Source organism: Mustela lutreola, chromosome 13 (assembly GCF_030435805.1).
Source record: "Mustela lutreola isolate mMusLut2 chromosome 13, mMusLut2.pri, whole genome shotgun sequence".
In the NCBI taxonomy this organism is placed as follows: domain Eukaryota; kingdom Metazoa; phylum Chordata; class Mammalia; order Carnivora; family Mustelidae; genus Mustela; species Mustela lutreola.
Window position 1 is genome coordinate 52,066,870 of NC_081302.1, and position 25,095 is coordinate 52,091,964.

The 25,095-nt window shown below is 37.3% G+C and overlaps 1 long non-coding RNA gene across 1 annotated transcript; it reads right to left on the bottom strand.

The window, feature by feature from the left end:
• Nucleotides 1-11: 11 nt before the first annotated feature.
• LOC131813581 (uncharacterized) lies at nt 12-24,593 on the bottom strand. The gene is made up of 3 exons (XR_009346880.1): nt 24,504-24,593; nt 11,546-11,594; nt 12-135 (listed from the first exon to the last, which is right to left on the bottom strand). It is a non-coding gene; the product is annotated as an uncharacterized LOC131813581 (long non-coding RNA).
• Between the last annotated feature and the right edge of the window lie 502 nt (nt 24,594-25,095).

The following is a 25,095-nucleotide window of genomic DNA, read 5'->3' on the forward strand; positions in this document are numbered from 1 at the left end:
TAATACCATGATTTACCTGTTTCCTCGTGCCCACAGATAACGATTGATGGTCTGTCCAGTATTAATTTCACTTAAAGCTACAGGTTGTAGAGGAGAGGTGGGAGGAAAAGTGTCTCATGTAGGAAACAGTTCTTTCTGTTAAAAAAAAAAAAAGAGCAAAATTAATTTTCTAAGCAGTCACACTAAATGGCTCAATCAGCTCCTCGACAAAACACTTCCTTACCTGACACAAGCCTCTTAAATGTCAACCAATAAAAGTCAACACCTACTTGGGAAGTTTATCTTTCTGTGTTTAGAGAAAAGCTACCTGACTATTTAAATACCCAGAAACGTGGATGCCTGGGTAGGTATGCATGTGTGCGTGTGTGTGTGTGTGTGTGTGTGTGAGTTTGTATGTGTGTAATGTTTGTGAACAGGTGGCATATGGAGAGATCATACACATATAAAGCTTCTTCCCCTTCCCTAAATGGCAATATAAACCTTCTACTTGTGACTCATTTCATAAGGTGATTACTTCTCACTCACAGACATTTCTGATTTTGACCCAAAAAATATGCCAATATGCCTGCTTTTAATTTTGACAAAAAAATATGCCAATATACCAAAAACAAGTTGTGTTTTATTCATAAGGTGTTCTATCCCAAATGGCAACTGTGGACCATCAACCAAACTAGCCAACTTCTGCAACAAATGAACACTGAATGTACCGAACCCTTGCTGTGAATGAGTGACCCAGGAGCATTTCCCCTAAGGATTTCAGCAGCATTTTACCATTCTCATTGGTAACTCTTCCTCCATTCTAAAAAAATTTTTAGAAAGAGAAAATTTATCTTTGATTAAAGTTTAATCAATGTTCGATAGAATCCTGCATCTGCAAGGGTTGTGAGATTTTCCTCAAGGAGAGTGTGAGTGCTTACCTACATCACCAGAAGTGTGTGGGGGAGACAAACAGTCGAGGTGGCTAGACAGAGAAAGTTTAGGATTGCAGAAGGTCCGCTCCTTGAGCCAGCAAAATCAAGTAAAGAACAGCAGCAGGTTTTGTAACTTCTACCCCAAAGCTCTTCTAGGTAGCAAGTGGACCATTTATTTTGTTTGGTCATCTGTCTCATTAATACTGTTTGAAGGCTCTATTCTGCTTGCCTTCCATAGTTCCCTCTGCCATTCAACCCCTCCTCTGTCTGGTTTGCACTATTTATTGATTTTTAAATATTATATATAATTTAGTTATGATTCCAAAGGTTACAGTAGCAAGACAAATTGTCTACAAGACTTCCAATGTGAGCCTCTATGATTTATTTTTTGAATTAATTTTTGAACAACCTCACTCAGTCAGTGTGCCCTTTCTTTCTTGTCTTCTAATCTCCGGGTTTTGCTCTCCTCAGTAAGATTTTTTTCCTTTTGTTCATATGACTCCTCGATTTCTACTTTTTTTTAATTCCACCATTTTTCTTTGCTAAACATAGATAGACACTGGACTATTAGTAAAGCATTGGTGTTGTATCTCTTGGATTACATGTACCTATTTCTTTTTTTATTATATTAATTTAGTCACTATACAGCACATCATTAGTTTTTGATGTAGTATTCCATGATTCATTGTTTGTGTATAAAACCCAGTGTTCCCTGCAATATGTGCCCTCCTTAATACCCATCATCAGTCTCACCCATTCCCCCCACCCCCCTCTCCTCCAACACCCTCAAGTTTGTTTCCTGGAGTCCACAGTCTCTCATGGTTCATCTCCCACTCCAATTCCCCCAACTCTCCATTTTTCCCTTCCTTCTTCTAGTGTCCTCCCTGCCATTTCTTATGCTCCACAAATAAGTGAAACCGTAAGATAACTGACTTTCTCTGCTTGACTTATTTCACTTAGCACAATCTCCTCCAATCCCATCCATGTTGATGCAAAAGTTGGATGTTCATCCTTTCTGATGGCTGAGCAATATTCCATTGTGTATATGGACCACATCTTCTTTATCCATTTGTCTGTCGAAGGGCATCTCAGGTCTTTCCACAGTTTTGCTATTCTGGACAATGCTGCTATGAGCATTGGGATGCATATGGCCCTTCTTTGCACTACATCTGTATCTTTGGGGTAAATGCCCAGTAGTGCAATTGCAGGTTCATAAGCTCTATTTTTAGTTTTTTTAAGAACCTCCACGCTGTTTTCCAAAGTGGCTGCACCACCTTGCATTCCCATCAACAGTATTAGAGGGTTCCCCATTCTCCACAACTTCTCCAACACTTGGTGTTTCTTGCCTTGTCAATTTTTGCCATTCTAACTGGTGTAAGGTGGTATCTCAATGTGGTTTTGATTTGAATTTCCCTGGTAGCTAAAGATGATGAACATTTTTTCATATGTCTGTTAGCCATTTGTATGTCTTCTTTGGAGAAGTGTCTGTTCATGTCTTCTGCCCATTTTTTGAGTTGGTTATTTGTTCTTTGGGTATTGAGTTGAGAAGTTCTTTATATATCTTGAGTATCAGCCCACTGTAGTGTCAATTGCAAATACCTTCTCCCATTCTGTGTGTTGCCTCTTTGTTTTGTTGACTGTTTCCTTTGCTGTGCAGAAGTTTTTGTCTTGACAAAGTCCCAAAAGTTCATTATCACTTTTGTTTCCGTGGCCTTTGGAAATGTGTCTTGAAAGAAGTTGCTGTGGTTAATGTCAAAGAGGTTACTACCTATGTTCTCCTCTAGGATTTTGATGGATTCCTGTCTCACACTGTGTTCTTTCATCCGCTTTGAGTTTATCTTTATGTACAGTGTAAGAGAATGGTCGAGCTTCATTCTTCTGTATATAGTTATCCAATTTTCCCAGCACCATTTATTGAAGAGACAGTCTTTTTTCCATTGGATATTTTTTCCTGCTTTGTTGAAGACTGGTTGATCAGAGAGCTGAGAGTCCATATCTGGGCTCTCTATTCTGTTCCACTGATCTATGTGTTTGTTTTTGTGCTAGTACCATGCTGTCTTGCTGATCACAGCTTTGTAATATAGCTTGAAATCAGGCAACGTGATGCCCCCAGCTTTGTTTTTCTTTTTCAACATTTCCTTGGCAATTCGGAGTCTTTTATGGTTCCATATAAATTTTAGGTTTGTTCCAGCTCTTTGAAAAATGCCATTGTTATTTTCATCAGGATGGCATTGAAATATAGATTGTTATGGGTAGCAAAGACATTTCTTCCAATCCATGAGCATGGAATATTTTTCCATCTTTTTGTGTCTCGTCAATTTCTTTCATGAGTGTTTTATAGTTCCTAGGGTATAGATCTTTTAACTCTTTGGTAGGTTTACTTCAAGGTATCTTACAGGTTTTGGTGCTACTGTAAATAGAATTGGTTCACTAATTTCTCTTTCTTCAGTACATTTTTAGCATATAAGAAAGCAACTGATTTCTATGCATTGATTTTGTATCCTGCCACATTACCGAATTGGTATATGAGTTCTAGTAATTTGGGGGTGGAGTCTTTTGGGGTTTCCACATAAAGTATCATCTGCGAAGAGAGAGAGTTTGACTTCTCTGCCAGTTTGAATATGCTTTATTTCTTTTTGTTGTGTGATTGCTGTTGCTAGGACTTCTAGTACTATGTTGAACAAGAGTGGTGAGAGTGGGTATCCCTGTCATGTCCCTGATCTTAAGGGAAAGTCTCTAAGCTTTTCCCCATTGAGAATGATATACACATACCTATTTCCTTCATACTTTCCCTCATTCCACAAACCATTAAAACACACCTGAGCTATACTGGCCAGTACACTGAGTATAGTGAGGCAAGTCACAAGTTTACTTATCAAGAAAGTTCATGAATAATCTCTATGCATACACATCAGCTATAGTCCACACAGCACTACTCCCTGCATCATAGGGCAGTCTCCCCTTAACATCCATAAAAATATTATAAAAACATGCTTCCCAATATTCTCCCCAAGAGAAAAGGAAGGAGATGGAAGACAGGAGAGAATAAGTCACTGTATTCGAGGGTAAGTAGTGGAGCAAAATGGCCATATCAGACATAGGCTAGTGAAGAGCAGAAATCATGAAGTCAATAATCAAGTGTTCATTGCTTGTTGAAGGAAAATTATTAGCATAGGCCATGTGCCCAGCTGAAGGGCAAGTGATGTGTAAAATGGTGAGTTCCTTAAAGAGAGAGTTCACATGCCCTGAGGTCAAAAGAACAAGTCTAAGGAGTTCAAAGATTTAATTAACAATTTGCTCAGGAAATTACTGGTATATAGGCAGAGGTATATGGGAATAATCTTCCTAAGCAAGCAAAGGACAGAGAAGAGAAGGAAGAAGAAAGTTCAGTCAGAAAAAGATAAAAGTGGACAAATACGGGAAACTTTAATGGACACATGTTCCTAAGAAGGAGAAGAAAATTAAAAATCCAGGACCATTTTAGCAGCATAATGACCATACACAGGTGATACATATGTAATATATGTATACATAAACATACATGTTTATATGTGGAAAAACACAATACAGAAATTTCTCTTATCACTGAATACACAACGTGAATTACTATTTCACTAAATTTTGTGGAAATTTATACATTTAGGCTATAAGTGAATGTGATCAGATTCATGGCTTTATGGAATGGTGGACTACTGCCAGTAGGTAATACTGAATTGCTTTTCAATTCTTCTTATATTCAGATAATTTTGCAAAAAGAATACATGCATACATAAGCAAAAGAAGTAAATTAGTGCATATCACCTAATCCAACATGACCTTGTTATAATGTACAGGCAAAGATCTCATTCAATGAAGCATATGTCCAGTTCGGTATAGTTCTTTCAAATCCACAATCCTGTATTTTTCTAAGCAACATTTTTCACAAAGAGATTTAATTTCTGCAAGAGTTAAATCAACCAAAATGCTAAACTTGGAAAGGAATGGTGTACAATTACAAAAATAAAGGGATAATTAGGTATAATATTCTAGAATACTTAGAACTGTTTACTTCTTGCAGGCAGTGGTTTTTCCAAATAAAAGATCAGGGTGAATTAATTGTTGTAAAATAAATACACAATCAAGCAAATAACATTTTATAATTCTGAAACAAGCATATAATAGAAACTGTTTCAAAGATGCCTTATCCAAAGGAACTGGCAACTGGAAGTAGATTTGTGAATTAGCAAACGTGATGATCTGGCAGTCAACATCTCCGGTTCCCCGTGTTTGAATGCATGCTATAGAATGAGTGAAAAGCACACAGGAAATTAAATATATGCAGCATATGAAAAATTAAGCAGGTGGAGGGATGGGGAAGGGGAATGAGGGAACTAGTCGAGAGGGGAACAGGAGGGCAGGGAAACAGGAGAAGGAAGAAGGGAGGGAAATGAAAAATATTTGACTATTCAGAAAATCTGTTTATCTTCTTTGTTCAACATCTTCTATTGATCACCATCAGTGCTGGCAAATAGCTTGAAGCTGTGATCCTGAATTGATATCTAATTAAAATCCAGTTCTATTTTAATAATATGGTAAACACATCACAATTGTGGATGTAAATAACATCGGCAGATGAAGGATAAACGAAGAATCAAAACTAAGTTCTAGGAAGTTTACAAAGAAGGCAAAGAGCGAATCATGCAAAGAAAAACAATAATTAAACTCTGCTTCCAATTTATTGTTATCGTGGCTTATTATTAAGATTCTGCTTTAGTCCGAAAGTTATTTTCTTTCTGTCTTATTTGTCTTGCCAAGGAGAAAAATAAACACAAACTGCATTTTATTCTTCTTATCCATGAAATCAGAGCCAAGGACTGCCCTTGACAACTCATCCCCAACTCTCAATGGGCTGGATTACTGTCTTGATCATCACCTTTCACTTCCTCTAGGCAAAGCTCCTTCCCAAAATTCTTACCCTTGGTTACACTAAAATACCAGGAGTAATGGGAATTATAGGTGTTTATCTAGGGAAAGATTTGGTATTTGAGATAGATTCCACTAGTCAACCCAGGTAGCTTCTTTGGAAGCCACACAGATTTCCAAGCAACCTAATGGATTCTACTTCAGAGGTATGCTGTGTTCCCCTGGGAGCCATTGCCATGCAGTTATGTTCATATTTATGTATTTGTATGCATGCCCATGTATAAAATGAGAAAATGTTTATGAGGGTTTTTTTTATAATTTGGAAAGTATTTTCCAAATTCAAAGTAATTTTTTAATTACTCTGATTAGCTAATGTTATAAATCTTTGTGCTTTACCCAGCAAGTGGGCTAAGTTATGATACCTTGGTGGCCTGGAATGGTTACAACTATTAAAAACAAAAACAAAAACAAAAAACGACTTTAGTCTCTCCAACCAAGGAAGTGCTTTAATTTGTTTGAGCTATTTTAACAAAAATATCATATAGCAGCTGGCTTAAACAATAAACATTTCTTTCTCACACTTGTGGAGGCTGAGAAGATAAAGAGGAAGGTACTGGCAGATTCAAGGCAGATCCCATGTGTAGTGAGGCCCCACTTGCTAGAGAGCTATCTCTTCACTGTGTACTCACATGGTGGACAGAGCATTAGATCTCTCACAGGTCACTAATAAGGCCACTAATCCAATTCATGAAGACTATGCCCTCTCCACCTGATGACCTCGCAAAGGCCCTACATCCCAACACCATCACATCAGGAATTAGGATTCAACATACGAATTTGGGGAGATATAAACATCCAGTCCATGACACAAAAACTTACTAAAGGTCATTTCTTTTTTCTTTTCCCCAAATTAGAAGTTCTTATCTCATAAAATAGAACCTTCCCATCTATCCATGGCACCTCAGTTCTAGAGTGAGAAAATAGTCAGCAAATGGAAATACCAAATGGATAGCCTCTTAAAGAATCAGGGTTGGAAAGGCAGGGAGCATGCCTCCTAATCAAGTAAACAGAGGAGTTGAAATGTAAGTTTCTTGAGAGAGCACACCCAAAGCCATCTTTCCCTACATGCTCCCCCTCACCTAAGACCTCCATCTGGCAGAGCAAAGACGTCATAGGAGGCTCCCCTGCACTTGCAAAGAGGGCAAGGAAAATAGCCATCCCTTCCATCCTCAAGCTGCTACCCCTTCCAGAAATACAGAGTCTAGTGGACTTGTGTGTAGCATTTTTCTGTTCCAAAACAAATCTCAGAAACCTAACATTGCCCCCAGATGATTTAGAGGGTAAGAGGAATCACCTACATCATTTGCATACCTCACAGAGATTAGCAAGCACCTGCACAGGCAGGAGCAAGAGGAAAGGCTTACTGTGCTTATTCTGTTCCTGAAGTAGCCAAAAATTCTGAAAGAGTATCAAAGGGGCCAACACACAGGATTTTCTTTTCCTCAAGACTAGTAGAAGGAAAGTAAAGTCGAAGCGTCCAACTCCTCAGCAGTGAGGCACACTCCAGTTATTTGAGTGGAAAGAGATATACTAATGCCAAAAACACAAAACACACAGAACAAATCCAAAGATTTGAGAAAAAGATGTGATTTGGCTAAGATATTATTTCTGTCTTTCTCTACTTCCAACCCACTTTAATTCAAGCAGCTCACATCTGGTGTTTTATGTGAAGTCAAGGGGAAAAAACCTCACTGAACTTAAGCTGAGCAGCTCCAGGCTGGGAACTAGGCCCACACACTCAGAAAGATGGAGAAAACCACAGAGCACACCCACCTGCCAATCTCCAGCTTTCAGAGCCCAGGATTTGTACAAGCACCTCCATTTCAGTTAGGGGGATGGGAGGACGAAGAGGTAAAATCGCTAAGATATACATAACCAGAAGTAAAATTCACATGGAACCCATTATATCAGAAGGCAATGACCTTACCACTCTCCTCTGATATCTTGCTCATCTATAAAAAGCAAATAAGGATGCTTTATATATATATATATATATATATATATATATATATATATATTTATACATATATATATAGAGAGAGAGAGAGAGAGAAAATATATATATATATATATATATATATATCTTTTATAACATCTTTTACTTTTAAACTTGGAGTTATTGATTTGTAAAAAATAATAATAATAATAATAATAATGTTTTAAGTCATAAAACTTGCAAGGTCTTGATTACAAAGTTAGAGTGAGGTTTACCTACTAACTTTCTAGGTCAAAACAAAATAAAACCACAGAGAAGCTCAGCCCATAGCACACATCACATATGTTGTGTTAAAATGAGTTCTGATGGACTTTATTATCAACCTGATCTCACTCTCATGGTAGAACTGAGTAACTCCACCAGAAACATACTCATTTCTTCTGAAGCTCATTCAAACAGTGAGAGTAATATCTCACTTACAGAGCTATTGTGAACAGTGGGATCAGGGAAATTTCTGGTACTAGCACAGTGCTGGCACATAACAGGTGCTAGACAAATAACAGTGTCCTTTACTTCCCTTTAGCATCACGGGGCTCCTCTAATGCTCAGAGCTGTCAGGCTAACAAAATAACTGAGGAAAAAGACTATATCCCCAATCACACTACAAAAATCCGGGTGCATAATTTGAGAAACTGAATCGGTACATGGTCATCACTCAGGAACTAAAAGGAGAATTTCTCCCCTGGGAAATCTCACCTTGACTAACCATACTCAGAAAACATCCTGCCACCATCTTCTATTTCTCTGTCCTAGTTTTCTTCCCACTTACAAATGAATATTTCAAGGCAATTTCTCAGAAACCCCTTAATTCTGATCTGATTAGATAGGCACCATAAATTTGTAAGGACTCCTCTAGTAACTCCTAGTTTAGCTTGGCTTCTTGTCGAGATCCTTCTGTGACTTAGCTCTCATTAGTTTGTTCAATTCTCAGGGATCAGTCAGAGCTTCAGTTCTTATTGCCTATACTCCCTTTAGAGGAGCGATGAGATATGTCAGATTGCTGTGTTTTCCCAAACTTCAAAAAAAAAAAAAAATACCACAGAATTTTTCCTTTCTTCAGAGCATCCGTGTTGTACACACATCTGGTTGGTCAGGGAAACATCTCTTACTTTGCACATAGTGTTCTTATATAAACGGGGGATCATCTACTCTCATTTCCTCCCACAAGTATGGACAGTGTGTGCAGCTGTTGCCAACAATGGACAGAGGATCCTGTGGTCAGGAGAATAAGCAAGGCATTGCCTGGGAGAGGAGAAAACCCAGATCAAGCTTCAAGCATGAGCAGAAAGGGCGAAGAGGCAGCTGAACAAATTCTGGTGTGTATATCGGACACACTAGGGGTAAGGACCTCGCAGCAACTGTGCTGCCTGCTGAGGGAGCTGCAGAGAGCAGGGAGGAACAAAGGGTTAACCCAGGAAGCTTTAACTGCATAATGCATTGGTCAGTTACTTCACACAAGTATGTCCAAGGGCCAAGGCTATGAATTGCAGTATTTATGAAAGCAAGCTATTGGTTAAACATATCTCCCTAAACATGCCATCAATGGCTGGACAATCTGCAAATCTACAGATCATAATACAGACATGCATGACTTCCATTAATCACCACATCAGTCTTTAGAAGCTGCACCTTTACTTCCTACTTTTGGTTTCCACTGAAAGCTTCAGTCTTTAGGAGTTTCCAATCCTTAGGGTCTGAAAATTATTTTCGTCTTTGAAAAACAGAGGAAGCACCAAAATACCTCCACTTGAGCAATTGTCTTTCATCCTATTTACTAATGACAGAAAAGCATTACTGAAAAGTATTACTGAAAATATGACCATGACCCTAACTAAATTTAAAAAGCATCAATTCAACAATACAGAGCATATCCTGTGGCTACAAATGTGTGCATCTTTCTTCACACCTCCATTAGTTTGGACATGAACTTCAGCCCTTTGAAAATGTCAGTACTACATAGGTTGCAGAGGTAGTCAAATTCTTATCCCGGACTGGTTAATATGATTGTAGTCATGGAATTGCTTTGAAGGGCACTATGTACTAACAAGTCAAATTCTTATCCCGGATTGGTTAATATGATTGTAGTCATTGAATTGCTTTGAAGGGCACTATGTACTAACACATTTTCCAAGAACAGAGACAGAAATGAGATGACATGCAGACAGAGATAGAAATTGGAGACAGATACTATTCAAACAAATGCAATACAAATTTCGTGTTATCTCACATAATTATCACAGTAAAGGACTTTTTAAAAAGATCACGAATATCCCATTAATAAAATATCTTTGATACTCCCCTAAAGAAAATATTCCCTAAATTGCTTTTATTTGCCTTAGAATCTATACAGCGTTTATCACTAATTCTATTCTAGACTTGATCTTTGTTTGGCGTTACCTTTCGAAAACAAAATAGCTAAAAGGTGACTGTCAAGCCCTGAAATCAAGTGTAAACTCTCAGAGCCTGAAAGAGCAGACACAGATTTTCATTCTATTCATGGATATAAAAATCGCAAAGTACCAAACATGACCTTGCGCAAGTGCTAATTGCACAGACCAGAAACAGGGGGGAACATCTGAACGAGCTACGAAGAAGAGAATAACATGTCAACTCAGAAGGAAAAAAAGAAATTAAATACTTCGAAAAGATGTATGTGATAGAAAGTTTAGAAATCAAAACTAAAATGTTCAAGAAGGCAGATTTCTCCTGTCATTTTTAACACTTCCTTGTTCTGACATGTCTACCAAGCTAAAAAAGCTATCTTACTGTATTTAAACTTTTCAAGCACCAGAAGCTTGAGGTGATTGCTTAAAAATGAAATGAACGTTAAACAAAACTTTTCTAAACACTGAAAAGAGATTCGAGTTCAATTTACAATAGCACTTAATTCATCCCTGCTGATTTTTCCACTCATGTTAGTGAGGTTAATTTGTGTCTCATATTATTTCACTCTTTTTACACACTACTTTCACAATGAAATAAAAATAAATCCAATCTCACCTTTGAAGAGCGATAATTATGTTTCTGTCGCTTACATGAAAGATCTTAGGAACTCCCTTACGCCTTAGGTTTCTTGAGTTTATAGGTCTTTCACCTTTGTAACAGAAACATAATAACCATACTTCACAGGTGAGGCATTCTGCACCTGCAACTGGGAAAACAGAATTCCGGTTCCCCCTGGCAAGACACCCTCCACTGGATGTTGGAAGAATGAGCTCTTAACCTCCAAGATACTGATTCCTCAGGGATATATTCTTTTCCCCACAGAGCAGTGTGGATATTAAGAAACCCAAGAATCTACTAAACATGGAAAACACATACGTACACACATGCATGTAAATATGTTTATATGCCTATATACTCACATGCATGTATATAACAGATACTTCATATATCCTAATTTATATATATGTATGTATATAAACACATAGATGTGCATTTACATGTGTGTGTTTCAATCGTTGTGCTATAAAAACTGATTGTATATGGCCTCCCGCTGGGCTATACTTAAGCACTATAATTTCTTTCTCCATGAGAGTTCTCCAAAGAGTTGAAGATAGCTATCTTAATACGATTATAATGGATCATGTAACTTTATAATTATTTCATGGGGATACCTAAGTCATCTCTTATTATGTTTGTTTATCATTTCAAGTGAAACACAACTGCCACTCACCATTTGAACTTGTTTTCACACTTTTTCCCCAGAATCCACTTGACAGAATCTGGAGAAAAGAACAGATGTATCTTAGTAGAAACATAGAAAACCCACAGAATGAACTCTGGCATCATATTCCTTATTCATTAATATTCATCATATTCATTAATATGAGTATCTAAGAAACAGTTCTGCTAATTTTTTACTTATTTGTCCATGTATTAATTACTCATATCTCTACACTTCAGTGCCATAATCTTGGAAATTAGGATAAAAAATAGTTTCCTTAAAGATTACATGAAACTATTTATATATTACAACTAGCAAACTGGCACATAATGGCAGAAAATTGTTCATTACTCTATTATTTCTTTAGACAAGGATGACCCCGTCCTATCCCAAAGTTTTCCTGAAATTAGATATACAGTTATATTTTAAAAGTGATAAACAAGTCCCTTGTTATGTCCAAGAAATGCATTCTGTGATATGAGACAAGTCTAAAACTTGTCTTTATGATATGGAAGGGTCTAGCGAGTCATTTCTATATACTAAGGCATAATAAGCCTGGAAATATTTTCAACTCTCATTCTAAGTAAAATTTGTTGTAGAAAATATGGTTATTACTTATCAAACACAACATGTGTCCCTCCCTCCCCCAGATCCCTTTGCTTGGGGCCAGGTAATTATTTCTTGCCAATGGTAAGTAACTAGAAAGGCCATTTCTGGTCCATAGTTTTAAGAGTGGCTGGGTTCTCCAAACTTTCTCTTCCCCAGGCCTTGAATAGTAAGTATGTTATATTGAAATAATAGGGATGAAAACAGTCTAGATTCCTCAGTTATGGTCAGAGATTTCCAGACCATTCTCAATTATTGAAAGAATAAATAGACAAAAAATCATTAAGTATAAAGAATGCTTGAAAAACACTATCAATCAACTTGACCTAATAACTCCACCTAACCACAGGAGAATATCCATTCCTGTAATACACATGGGATATTTACTAAACTGAACCAACCTGTGGGCCATAATTTGAAATGTGTAAATCATGTATGTTCTTTATAAAAACATCATTAAATTAGAAATCAATAGCAAATCAATATGTGGCCAATCCTTAAATTTAGAAATAGATAATTATCTCTCTAAATAACCAATGAGTAAAAAATGAAATGACAAAGTATTTTGAACTGAAGTCAAATGAAAACATAACATATCGAAACTTGGGGATGTAGCCAAAGTACTACTAAATGCCAATAACATTTATTTAATAACACTAAATAACTACATTACAACAGAAGGAAGGTCTCAAATCAATGACTTAATTTTCACCTTAAAAAACTAAAGAGAACAAATTAAAAACAAAATAAGAAAACAAACAATAAGGACCAGAGAAGAAATAGATTAAATAGAAAACAGAAAAACCCTTTTTTGAGGAGTGCCATAAAATTGATATATACCTAAACATAATGGCCAGAAACGAAAGACAGAAGGTATAAATTGCCCATGTGAAAAGTGAAAGAAGTAGCAACGCTATATATTCTAAAAGCATTTCAAGAAAACTGTGTGCTGCCTGGGTGGCTCAGTTGGTTAAGCATCTGACTCTTGATCTCAGCTCAGGTCTTGATCTCACGGTTGTGAGTTCAGGCTCCATGTTGGATTCCATGCCCAACTTAAGTAAATAAATAAATAAATAAAGCAATGTTACACTGCATATGAAATATATAAACAACTTCAGGGACACAAAGTACTAAAGCTAACTAAAAGAGAAAGAGAAAACCTGAATAGTCCTGTATCACTTTTTAAAGATTGAATTTGAAGTTAAAAGGTCCCACAAAAACCTCCATGCCCATATAGCCTCCCTAGTGAATTCTAGTTAACCTTTAAGAAATAATAGTAATACAATTTTATTCAAATTTCTAGAAAAGTAAAGGAAGAGGGAACAATTCCCAAATCATTCTATGAGGCTAGCATATTCTGGTACCCAAATTGGACAAAGATGTTAAAAGAAAACTACAGAACTATAATTTTCATGTGTATAAATGAAAAAATTATTTTTAAACTTTAGGAAATCTAATCAACAATATATAGAAAATGTAGCACATCATAACCAAGTGGAGTTTATCCCAGGAATAGAAAAGCAATCAATGTAACTGACCACATAAAATTAAAAATGAAAAAGAATATGATCAAATACAAAAAATTGAAAAAATCCAATAGGCATGCCTAATTAAAACTTCTTAGCAAACTAGAAACAGAAGAGGACAGAGGAATTCCCACAACACTACAACTAGCAGCATATTTAGTAGTGAAAGTATGAATAATTTCCCTCTCAGAACTTAAATAAACCAAGAATGTTCACTAGGCCACTGCTATTCAACTCTGTACTGAAGATTCTTCACACTTGTAATCTTTATTTTGTTCCATACTGGTAATCTTTCAAAAGAAATTTAAAAATAGATAGGACAGAGGAAATTTTTCTTTATTTAAAGACAAGATGACCTGGGTTGCCAGAGTTGCTTAATCAATTAAGTGTCCCACTCTTGATTTTGGCTCAGCTCATGATCTCAGGATTGTGAGATGGAGCCTTGCAATGGGCTACACACTGGGCATAGAGCCTGCTTGGGATTCTCTCTCTCTCTCTCTCTGCCCATGCCATGCCCCGCTGCTCCTCCCCTCCCACTCATATGCATGTGGGCACACTCTCTTTCTCTTTCCCTCTCTTTCTCACATAAATAAATAAATATAAAGACAACATGACCATCTATGGAAAAAAATTATATGGACTCTATCACAAAGGTACTAGAACTAATAAATTAGTCTAGCAAGATCATAGAATACAAGATCAAAATACAGAAATCAATTGCATTTCTATGTTCTAGGAACAACCAGAAGTTGCAGTTACTTTAAAAAAACACATTTACAACAGTGAGCATTATTAAATTTATAGCGATAAATCTGACAAAAGATATATAAAATATACACACTAAAAACTGAAAAACTTTCCTTAGAGAATTTAAGAATGCCTTTATAAATCGAGAGATAAACCACGTTCACGGATCAGAGGATTCACTATAGTTATGATTATCATTTTCTGTCAGTTGATCTATAGATTTTATGTAATTTCAGTCAAAACTGAGCAGACTTTTCTGTAGAAATTGACAAGCTGATTCTAAAATTCACATGGAATGATAAAGGACTAAAATAGCCAAAACATCTTTTAAGGAGAATAACAAAATTCTGTGAAAGAGCAGATTTTCAAAGGCAATTCACAAAGGCAATTCAGTAAAGAAAGGACAGTCTTTTCAACAAATGGTACTGAACAATTGGATAGTCATAGGTTTTGGAAAAAAAATTAAAAAGAAAAGAAAAGAAAAAAAAAAAAAAAAAGCTTTGATCCAGACAAAAATTGACCCTCAAAATGCATCACATACCTTACTGTAAAACCTAAAGCTATAAAATTTCCAACAGGAAATTTTTGAGATTTTTGATTAAGCAAAGTTTTCTTTCAACACCAAAAGCACAACCCATAAAGTTAAATGACAAAATCAAGCATTTGATTTTCATTAAATTAAGAAATCCCTCTCTTTGAAAGCACTGTTAAGAAAAAAACAAACCACAGACTAGGAGAAAATATTGCAAACACATACATAAGAAGGCCTAGTATTCTCAAACTCAATAACAAAAACAATCTTACAAGAAAAATTAGAGCAAAAGATTTGAATAGTTACCTCATAAGGTGAATATACAGATAATAAATAAGTACATGAAAAAAAGTCCCTGACATCAGGGCAGTGCCAAGTCATACTGGAATCCGAAGCAAAAGGAAAAATCAGTATGCTATACAGTCTTTATTTAAGATTTTGATACTTTGCTCATTGTGGGTATTTTGTTGTATTTATTAATTTTTTAAATATTTCTCTAAGATAGTATTTATCTCTACCCCCCTCAAATTCTGCAGCCAGAGTGTCTCACTCTTATCATAGTATTTATTCTGTTTCATATCATTAGCAACTCGATAAAAGGAAATCAAAATCCTAATTAAACACATCCACATATCTGTTAGAATATCTATGATTAAAGCAAGATATGGAAAGGTTGAAACACTCATACACTGGAGATGCATTGTAAATTAGTGCAACCTTGGGGTGCCTGGGTGGCTCAGTGGTTTAAAGCCTCTGCTTTAGGCTCAGGTCATGATCCCAGGGTCCTGGGATTGAGCCCCGCATCGGACTCTCTGCTGGGCAGGGAGCTTGCTTCCTTTCCTGCCTCTCTGCCTACTTGTGATCTCTGTTTGTCAAATAAATAAATAAAATCTTTAAAAATAAATAAATAAAATAAAATAGTGCGACTACCCTGAAATGCAATTCAGCGGTTTCTTTAAAAATTAAACATACTACCATCCACTTGTAGATATTTATGCAAGAGAAATGAAAACATATTTCCATAGAAAGACTTTCACACAACTATTAACGGCTTTGTTCATGACAGCCAAAAACTAGAAACAACCCAAACATCCATCAACAGGTAAATAAATTAACAAGCTACCTACCATGCATCTATAAATGGAATACTAATCAGCAATAAAAAGGAATAAACTATGCATACTTGCAAAAAAGCACAGATGAATCTCAAAATAATTATGATATGTGAAAGAAACCAGGAAAAAAGAAGTACCTACAATATGATTCCATTTGTGTAAATTTTAGAAAATGCTAGGTGATTTATAGCAATAGAAAGCATACAGAGCAGGCAGGGGGAGTTGCAGGGAGAGGTGGCACAGTGGAATTACAAGGGGACACAAAGAAATTTTGAGTGGAAATAATGTAAGCACTATCTTGCTTGTGGTGATGGTTTTATAAGTCAGTGCTTCTGCCAAGACCTATGGATTTGGACATTTAAAATTTGTACAATTTATTGCAGGTCAATTATACCTCAATAAAGCTGTTTAAGAAACATATGGTTGTACAAGAAAGAAGTCATGTCTTCCCCTATTGCTTGATAGATATCATTTAGAAATGCGAAGGGAAAGGCAAAAGAATTCAATGTTTGTCTCTAGGGAGTATAACTAGAGTTCAAAGTAAAGGAGAACAGACTGCTACTTTTCATTCTAAGCCTCAGAACTATTTATTTCAGAAATATTTACACAGAGTGCATTGTTATTGCTAAAAATTAAAATAAGTATTAAAAAGGGAAAATACAGGGGCACCTGGGTGGCTCAATCGGTCAAGCATCTGCCTTTGGCTCAGGTCATGACCCCAGAGTCCTGGGATCAAGCCCCACATCAGGCTTTCTGCTCAGCGGGGAGTCTGCCTCTCCCTCTGTCCTTCATCCCACTCATCCTCTCTCTCTCTCACTCTATAACAAAGTCTTCATAAATAATAATAATAATAATAATAATAACAACAACAACAACAATAATAAAGGGGGAAATGCATGAGCAATTCTGATGTATGACAATGGTGAAAAGTGATGGGAATGTCCACAGTAATATTCATAAATACCCATCAGCAGAGTGGAAATGAAGTTAAATTACATTATTTTACTCATTATTTTACTCTCAGGGGCTCTGAGTTTTGCTTCTGTTGTTTATCTGGAATTCTCTAAATATTAAAGGAATATTATCCTTTTTTTCCTCCCAGAAATAGTATTTCCTAAAATACTAAGAACTACTGCCATACCCTAAAGAACTTAAAATATATTGTTGGAAACATCATATTTTTATTCCTCCTGGGAGTCTCTCAAATATAAGAAATACTTTATCACTTTACATTGTTAGATCATACAGTATTCTTACATACTAAGAAGAAAGAAGCAGCCTCACTGTGTGGACAAAAATGATGTCATGTTATAACCACTAAATAAGCCTCGTTCACAATGGTCATCAGTGGTGACTTCAAAGTCTAGCTTGTCACGGTCATATACTTGAGAGCTATGTAATTATTGGTAACTCATTTTGTTTCTTTGAGCCTTAATCCCTCAAATACAAAATTGGAGAAGCTAGACTAATTCCCCAAGCCTCTTGGCATTAGATATATTTAGTTCTATGACATGATGACTAAATGTCATATTTTATTGAACCTAAAATGCCACTGATTTTAAGATACACTATTATTCAGTTCAAGAAAACATTGCCAATTAAACTCTTTTCCTGTCTTATAGGATTTTTATTTTAAATTCATTGAAAAAGTCCCTTTAAAACGTAAGTAGACATATATTTTTCTTTTCTCATTGCATTCTTGTTCATACAACAAAAGGGAAAGCGTAAAAGAAATAAATTGGTTTAGGTACTTTCAAAAGTTCTTTGTATGAAGAAATTGGCTCTTCTGAACCAGTTCTTTGCTCAGACATGAGTGTGGTATGCAGCATTTCTTAAAACAGTGCTCCCCTATTGTCTCCAGGATTTCTTTCTAAGCTAGTTGTACTCATTCTTGAAGATTTCATATTGGCGCTTTCTTGGAAAGGCTTCAAACTAACAACCCCCTACTCCCTCTTCAATCAGTCCTTCAATGATATGTTGACTGACATACTGATGAGCTGCACTTTTCCAGTCATGCCACAAAATTCACCCAGGTACAGGCAATGACATCCATGCAAAACTGCCCTGTGCACCATCAGCTAGAAGATACTCTTGATTTCAAAGGAGTTAAAATGTGGAAGGAGAAACACACATTCCTCTGAGAATGAACAAAATTCAATCACAGCAATGATGAGTCCTCAAAGTACATAAATTACTAACCTGGTACTTTATAGAAGCTAAACTATTTAAATTAACAAGTGCTCCGTACATACACCCTTGGACAGACTCTATGTCTCTCCATGTGTCCGTGTGCCTATTGCCCTCTCTCTGTTTCCAGCATACACACATGTACAAACACACACAAGCACACATGAGAGGGCACCCGAAATAGACCAGAAACATGCTTATCATCACTAGACCCCTTCCTCAATGTGGACAGTTCATTTCATTTGAGCATGGATGATAATGATTATACATTGACTCATTCAACTGTGATCATGCTCTGTGCAAAGAAAAATTGAAGATGATCATATACACTATCATCTAAATTTTACAATAATTCCTGGTGTGGAAGCCTCATAGGTAGATGAAGGTATTAACACTTAAATACATGATTCATAGTTGTCTGATCATAACGATACCATGCATTCTCTCAAGAGGAAGATACCTCTAAAGGAAACATTGTCTCTTGATTTCTGCTTCCCAGTGGTCTCCCTTTTGCCTGGTCAACTGCATTTAATCATAAGTCATTGCTTGATCGGGTGGGGGTTCTTCTCGGGAGGCAAAAAGGTTTGTTTCCTCTAAGATTCAGAAAAGCAAAGCACTGCCAGGTCATTTGCAATATTATCAGTGTGTGGGGGGCAGTGGGAAGGCTGTAAATAGTAATAAATATACATGGGTCCTCATCACTTTTACTGAAAATGAATAGGCAGGAAAAAAATACCCAACTGATCAGTAAGAAAATATGTATTTACTTTTGCTTGCTCAAGCTTGGGAATGAGTGCAGAAGCAGGCTAGCTCTGGGACCAATTTCTCTTTGCCCTTGCTGCCCTGCAAATGACATTCTTACCAGACCATTAAGAAAACTGTTATAACTTCTAGTGAGACCACCTGCTAGGTCTCAGTGCTGGGACGATTACATCTATCGGAAATAATGACCCATAACTAGAATAAAACACATTAATAACATCACATTTACCCAGGATAATGCATTTCACCATTTTATATTGCAGAGACCAAGTTAATCAGTAAAAGCATTACCAAAAAACGAGAGCAACTAACAGGCACAGAGTAGATAATGAATATAAAAGCAAAATGTTCAGACTACTTTTTTTTTTTTTTTTTTTTTTTTTTTACTTTTAGAAGTGAGAAGATATGTAATGGGCAGTAATGGATGAAGCACTAGTTTGGGAATGGGTAATCTTTCCTTCTGTTTTTAGGTTCATATGCCAACCGAAGGAAGATCTGGAAGTGCCTTCCTCTGGACATAGGAGAAAACAGGAGGTTGTGAGGTTTAATAGAAAGAGCTCTGGATTAAGAGTTGGATGACCACAGGTCTTACTCCAGCTGTGCTATTAATGAGCTGTGTGACCTTGGGCAATTCACTTCACCTCTCTGAGCCTCAATTTCTTATCTGTAAAATGAACAGCTTAGATGAGGTGATCTCTGAAATCCCCTCCAATTCTCATATGTTGTGATTCGAAGCAGAATGTCAGCCTGACATGGGAGTGCTGTGAAGTGTAATAAAAATGCCTATAAAACTTTGGAGTCCCAAGATCCCTAGAAGTGCAGGTAGAAAGGATCAGATTGCGGTGGCATTTAGGAGACGACCTTGACATAATGGACTGAGGCCCCGCTAAAACCTTTAGAGAAGTCTTGCATCAGGACTGGAGTAAGGAAAGTCTGTGGTTCTCCAAGTAATTTGTTTTCTTTGATAAATGCTTCGGTTGATTGTAGATTATTTCAGGAATTGTAATATCTATAATAACAGGAAAAAGCTAGTCCTAGATAAGATGGATCATACAATCGAAATAAACCCCAACTATTAAGATACATAACACACCTCAGAGTTCAACCGTACAATTCATTGTTCTTAGAAGTTAAGAGAAGACAAGACTAGGAAATTATTTAAATGTCTCAAGGTTTTAAATCTCTCTCATAACGTTCTGCTTTGTTTCTATGACTGAGCACTTTCCTTGGAGAAAACATATTTCCTAACTCAACACAACAGCATTTTTACAGAGGCATAAAGTGACCAGGAACAATGGCAGGAAGATGTGTATGATGGAACGCAGAATTCAAAAGTCTTAAGACCAACGCCTAGTGTGTGTCTTGTCTCCTTCATCTTGGTTGGCAGACGCTCCATTCCTTTGACTGTTGTCAGTATTTCGGAGGGAAAAAAGAGCCAGTGACCTTTTCATTTTAATCAAGACTCCGAGTGTCAAGTTGATTTTAGGGAAAAGGCAGAAGTGGGTACAGGACGTGCTGGCATTTTGCATGTAGAACCCCAGTGACACCTGCACACCAAACCCTCTGGGACACAAAAACTCTAATCTTGCCACATAACGTGGTTCCATTTTAGCCTCACATTATTACTTGGATTGAATTTTAAATTAGTCTACTTACAGAACAAATTACTAAAAGTTTAATTTCCCTTTTCCAACAAATCCCACTGCAAGCACCAGGCACAAGCAGCCAAGAGAGTTCTATATTTTGACCAAATGCAAGTGAAATAAAATACCCAAATCAACTAATTCTCCCTCAAAATAAATGTGTAACCCACTTATATGAACAATCTTTGGTCGAGCCAGATTTTAGACAAACATAATCAGAAATGGTCCTTAAGTCAAGCATCTACCTTGTTACCCTAATAAAATACAGATGACAATGGAAAGGCTGATAGCTTCCTGTAATGAAGGCAAAAGTGATGGGAAAAAGATGTAAAAATTAATGATATCTGGCTGACATTATTTAAATAGACAATGGCTCTATCAATAAAAAGAACCCCTAACAAATGTGTTTCATGACAGAAATATATTAACCACTTTTCATCATCTGGAACCTTCATAAATCAATAAGAGATAATATTTACTCTGTCCTACTGGGGTAGCTTTTTGTATTTCTAATAGAATTCATTTAATTCTGGTTGCCATAGTTACAACAGAGTTGTAGAATGAGTTTTGTTTCATCATAATTGCTGCATGTTAGTATATAAACAGTTGAACTGTACCTTCCACCAGCAGCACTCATTTGTGAATAAAGAAAATCCCTTATCATAAAGTAATTGAACTAGAATTCAAAATATATCATTGAGCCCTTGCTCTCCTCAGAGAGTTGGCAAATACTTCTCAAACTTTTTTTTCTTTTTTAGCATAGTTATCTCTGAAAGGCACATCAATAGTACAAAAAGAATTCAGAGGAAGATTAAAAATATTTAAAGTGATACAGTGGTTTACAGAATTTTAAATAACTTACTCTTGGTTTGTACCATAAGTTATAAGGAAAAATTTGACCTTCAGGCTATTGGCCTGGCTTTTTTACCAAATACCTGTCAGTTCATATAGATACTACATTTGAAATGTATTATTTCCCAGCCAATTTATCCACTGAAAAAAACATAAGCCAGAGGAATTATCATTAAACCTAATACATTTTTAGCACTAATTTCAATGGCCGCAAAGTAAGAGAAAAGGAAAAGATGTATCTTCTTGTTACATCTTTATGGTGCATCTATCCAGAAAATATAAAATCAAAAAAGGAAGACCTGGATCCCACAACTTGGGAAAAAGGCTATTTAGAAATCATAATAATATTTGTGCCCTAGGAAAAACTCAAAATTTTCACAGACACAAGTCCAACAATCTATATGCCATAGCAATTACAATGTCAGTTCAGTTAAAGACACAACCCTTTAAATTTTGAAAAACAAAATATCTTTGGTTACCAATAAATCTTTTTTTTAAAAAGATTTTATTTATTTATTTGAAAGACAGATCACAAGTAGGCAGAGAGGCAGGCAGAGGGGGAGAGAAGGGCAAGCAGGCTCCTTGAAGAGCAGAAAGCCCGATGCGGGGCTCAACCCCAGGACCCTAAGATCATGACCTGAGCCAAAGGCAGAGGCTTTAACTCACTGAGCCACCCAGGCGCCTCACCACTAAATCTTTTTAAATATGTTTTTGTCCAGTAATGTTCTGCAGTACTGCCTGTGAAAATCTGAAAGGAGAACCTGTCATGAGAATATGGGAGGACAAAAAGCCTCAACCAAAACTTCCCCATAAAGAAATGTAAGACAAATAGTTGTAAGCATGTTATTAAAAGATGCACAATTTTTGGGGTGCCTGGGTGGCTTAGTGGATTAAGCCTCTGCCTTCAATTCAGGTCATGATCTCAGGGTCCTGGGATCGAGCCCCATATCGGGCTCTCTGCTCAGCACAGAGCCTGCTTCCTCCTCTCTCTCCATCTGCCTCTCTGCCTGCTTGTGATCTCTGTCTGTCAAATAAATAAATAAAATCTTTAAAAAAAAAAAGATGCACAATTTTAAGTAACTGAAGATATCTCAAGTTATTCCAGAAAGGAAAAGTAAAAACATGCATTTTTGCTTATTCACTTGTGCTTTTCTTATTTAGTTAGGGGCTTCCATTCAATATACCTCATTTGAAACTCACTTTATTCTATATAGTAGTTATTGTTTTAAGGGGGAATGATTTCCTTCTATATATTAGACTCAATCATGACTATTTTCATGATGTTTTATTAAAATATGATTTTGAACATGAAGAAGACCTGTTAATAATTCTAAAGATACAAAGATAAATAAAATGGTTCTTGACCAACAGAAGGTAAACTAGGATTAGCTTACCACAAGAACTTAGTAGTAGAATGGGGAGAGACATTGAGTACAAGAGGTAGTTATATAATATGGGCTGTGTCTGAAAGAGATGAGGAGCAGAGTCAGTCAACAGAGCAAGGAGAACTGCACTTTGCAGGACCAGCAAAGGCTTCTAGAACACAGCGGCATTTGAGGTGAGTATCCTATAAAGGTAGTGAGGGATATTCTAAAAGAAGGAAAATATCCAGGAAAAATTAAAATGATGACCAGGACGGGATATGTGACAGTTCTTTCTAGAACCCTGACCAATTTTTAATAAATACTGGCATAAGCATATACAAATTATGAGAGAGGGCACCTGGGGGGTTCATCAGTTGAACATTCGACTCCTGGTTTTGGCCAGGATCCTGATCTCGGGGTTCTGGGATCAAGCCTGCATGGGGCTGCAGGTTCAGCAGGAAGTCTGCTTCTCCCCTTCTGCCTCCCTCTCTGCCCCACCCCTGCAGGCATGCACATGCACACGCTCTCTCACTAATAAACAAATCTTTTTAAAAAATTATTAGAAGTGCAGGTTATTAGAAGTACATGCTGCAGTTTTCACAGCAACAGTTGCAAAAAACTTAAGTCAGTTTTGTAAATTGAGGGCAGAAGCTATTTCCGCCAAGCAGAAAGAGCCTAGGAAGACAGGCCACGCTGTTTGAGCAATGCCAGACAGCAGCTGGCGGGGTGAGGAACGGGCTTTGCGGACCACCTGTTTGGGTGCAAAATACCTGCTCCAACACTTAACTAATGGAGCAACTGGAAAAGTTACTTAACCTCTCCATGACTGCCTTCTTATCTAAAAGTAGGAGTATCAGTAGTGCCTACTTCCTAGGTTGTCATGAGTATTAAAGAATTAATATGTATAGAGCACTTAACCTAACACCTGGCAAATAGAAGCACCCGATGTGTTAGCTCTTATTTTTTATGATGTGGAGCAGGGCTGAAAATACTTTTAATTCCAATACAGAATTTTTTTTCTTTTCTCTAAATAATCTCAGGCTGCTTCAGATCACCCAAGATTTTCAGTAATTGGGGGTGGGGGAGGGGGAAAGGGCGGGAACTAAAGTAAACGAAACTTGCCAATTAAAGATAACTTCCAATTTAAAAAGTCTCCTCCAAGTTTCCTTTTCCTCATTGCTACAGTTCTAGAATCCAGCTGCAATTTTTAATCATATGAAGATTTCTTTAAAATACTAATGCCGGGATCCCACCTCCAGAGATTCTAATTTAATTGGGCTTGGCCGAAAGGAGTTTTAAAAGCTTCCCAGGTGATTCCAATGTGCAGCCAAGGTTGAGAACCACTAATCCAATGGGTAAATCATCTGCCAATTTGAAATTCAAAATCCCTGTTAAGAGCTGGTTCATCACCCCTCGGGGAATTTTCTCTTCCTCCCGTCTTTCCCTCTACACCGGTACAGGGAGACACCGTGACTCCCCAAGGTGAGCAGTCTCTGGCTTAGGCTGCGCTAGTCCCCACCTATCATGGGGTCGGTCTACTTTTGCTCCTGGGAGGCCGGCACTGCTGGCCACGGAAGCGTGGAGCTGGAATGACCCCTGCCTGACCGTCAGCCCAGGTACCACTTCATCTCACCTGGCCTTCGTGGGCCCCTTGCCAGGTGTGTCGGAGAAACTCACAGCCTCACAGGTGTACCTCAGGCGGCGATGCCCTGAGCTCCGTAGGCTCCTCCCTCCTCTGAACACGGAGTCTGTCTATTGGTCACATGCTCTTAACACCGTCCTAAACCACTGACTCCACCCCCAACGCCAGGCCCGTGGGAACTCCCAGGTCTCTTGCAAACTCTGTGCAGGCCCGAGGCTCTGGGTTTAATGCGGGCAAATCTACCTCAACATCCCTATCCCTCTGCTGTTTTATCCCACTGGTCCTGGACCCCCTTTCCTCAGGTCACATCTTCAACCCTTCCTATGCTGTAGGAATCCTACGCTCTGGTGCTCCGAGTCTCCTCGGTTGGGCTCTGGACATGGAAAGGGAAGATTTTTGTAATTCTGCAAAACCTTCCTCTTTCAGGAAAGCCCTAGCCTATTGTCTCGCAGTGGACCCAAAAAACTTCATTTTTAGTCAACCTTTGGCTAGGCAAGCTGTTTCTCTTTGTGTTTCTGCCCTAACTGTCCTGCCTATATCCTTCCTAAGGCAATAGATATACCCAGGGAAATCAGAGGACAGC